The sequence below is a fragment of the Babylonia areolata genome, chromosome 8 (assembly GCF_041734735.1).
Source record: "Babylonia areolata isolate BAREFJ2019XMU chromosome 8, ASM4173473v1, whole genome shotgun sequence".
Taxonomy (NCBI): domain Eukaryota; kingdom Metazoa; phylum Mollusca; class Gastropoda; order Neogastropoda; family Buccinidae; genus Babylonia; species Babylonia areolata.
In genome coordinates this window covers 18,865,247-18,867,746 of record NC_134883.1, presented here as the reverse complement: position 1 = coordinate 18,867,746, position 2,500 = coordinate 18,865,247, and the positions used below count along the sequence as shown (strand labels likewise).

Sequence of the window (2,500 nt, the reverse complement as noted above, 5' to 3'; positions counted from 1 at the left end):
AGTCACAGAAACATCACACATCACACAGCAGACACAGAAACATTACACAGCAGTCACAGCAACATCACACAGCAGTCACAGAAACATCACACATCACACAGCAGTCACAGAAACATTACACATCACACAGCAGTGACAGAAACATCACACATCACACAGCAGTCACAGAAACATCACACATCACACAGCAGTCACAGAAACATTACACATCACACAGCAGTGACAGAAACATCACACATCACACAGCAGACACAGAAACATTACACAGCAGTCACAGCAACATCACACAGCAGTCACAGAAACATCACACATCACACAGCAGTCACAGCAACATCACACAGCAGTCACAGAAACATCACACAGCAGTCACAACAACTTCACACAGCAGTCACAGCAACATCACACATCACACAGCAGTCACAGAAACATCACACAGCAGTCACAACAACTTCACACAGCAGTCACAGAAACATCACACATCACACAGCAGTCACAGCAACATCACACAGCAGTCACAGAAACATCACACAGCAGTCACAGCAACTTCACACAGCAGTCACAGAAACATCACACATCACACAGCAGTCACAGAAACATCACACAGCAGTCACAGCAACTTCACACAGCAGTCACAGAAACATCACACAGCAGTCACAGCAACATTACACATCAGTCACAGAAACATCACACAGCAGTCACAGAAACATCACACAGCAGTCACAGACATCACACAGCAGAGCCACAGCAACATCACACAGCAGTCACAGAAACATTACACAGCATTCACAGAAACATCACACAGCATCACACACAACACAGCAGTCACAGCAACATCACACAGCAGTCACAGAAACATCACACAGCAGTCACAGCAACATCACACAGCAGTCACAGAAACATCACACAGCAGTCACAGAAACATCACACAGCAGTCACAGAAACATCACACAGCAGTCACAGCAACATCACACAGCATCACACACAACACAGCAGTCACAGCAACATCACACAGCAGTCACAGAAACATCACACAGCAGTCACAGCAACATCACACAGCAGTCACAGAAACATCACACAGCAGTCACAGAAACATCACACATCACACAGCAGTCACAGCAACATCACACAGCAGTCACAGCAACATCACACAGCAGTCACAGAAACATCACACAGCATCACACACAACACAGCAGTCATAGAAACATCCCACAGCAATCACAGAAACATCACACACAACACAGCAGTCACAGCAAAATCACACAGCAGTCACAGCAACATCACACAGCAGTCACAGCAACATCACACAGCAGTCACAGAAACATCACACAGCAGTCACAGCAACATCACACAGCAGTCACAGAAACATCACACAGCAGTCACAGCAACATCACACAGCAGTCACAGCAACATCACACAGCAGTCACAGCAACATCACACAGCAGTCACAGAAACATCACACAGCAGTCACAGAAACATCACACAGCAGTCACAGCAGCATCACACAGGAGACACAGAAACATCACACAGCAGTCACAGAAACATCACACAGTCACAGCAACATCACACAGCAGTCACAGAAACATCACACACAACACAGCAGTCACAGCAACATCACACAGCAGTCACAGCAACATCACACAGCAGTCACAGCAACATCACACAGCAGTCACAGAAACATCAGTCACACAGCAGTCACAGCAACATCACACAGCAGTCACAGAAACATCACACAGCAGTCACAGCAACATCACACAGCAGTCACAGAAACATCACACAGCAGTCACAGAAACATCACACACAACACAGCAGTCACAGAAACATCACACAGCAGTCACAGAAACATCACACAGCAGTCACAGAAACATCACACAGCAGACACAGAAACATCACACAGCAGACACAGAAACATCACACAGCAGTCCACGGAAACATCACACAGCAGTCACAACACATCACACAGCAGTCACAGCAGTCACAGAAACATCACACAGCAGACACAGCAGTCACAGAAACATCACACAGCAGACACAGAAACATCACACAGCAGTCACAGAAACATCACACAGCAGTCACAGAAACATCACACAGCAGTCACAGCAGTCACAGAAACATCACACAGCAGACACAGAAACATCACACAGCAGTCACAGCAACATCACACAGCAGTCACAGAAACATCACACAGCAGACACAGAAACATCACACAGCAGTCACAGAAACATCACACACAACACAGCAGTCACAGAAACATCACACAGCAGTCACAGAAACATCACACAGCAGTCACAGAAACATCACACAGCAGACACAGAAACATCACACAGCAGTCACAGAAACATCAACACACCTTTTGATCCGCTATGGGTGGTCACAGTGAAATCATAACACGTCCGCTATCAGACTGATGTCCACTGAGCACTGCCGACACGAGCAGAGCCACACTCCAGCCAGTAAAGGCAGGATTGATGACGACGGCGACCGTGTCCCCAAAACACACCAC

The 2,500-nt window shown here is 47.0% G+C and overlaps 1 protein-coding gene across 1 annotated transcript in view; it reads right to left on the bottom strand.

Annotated features, from left to right (window-relative positions):
* Window positions 1–2,500, bottom strand: part of LOC143284613 (uncharacterized) — a 42,022-nt gene that overhangs the window by 39,241 nt on the left and 281 nt on the right. Inside the window, exon 1 of the mRNA XM_076591456.1 lies at window positions 2,348–2,500. This exon is cut by the window's right edge and continues 281 nt beyond it. The gene's annotated coding sequence lies outside the window, so the exon portion shown is untranslated. The remainder of the gene's footprint in view (window positions 1–2,347) is intronic.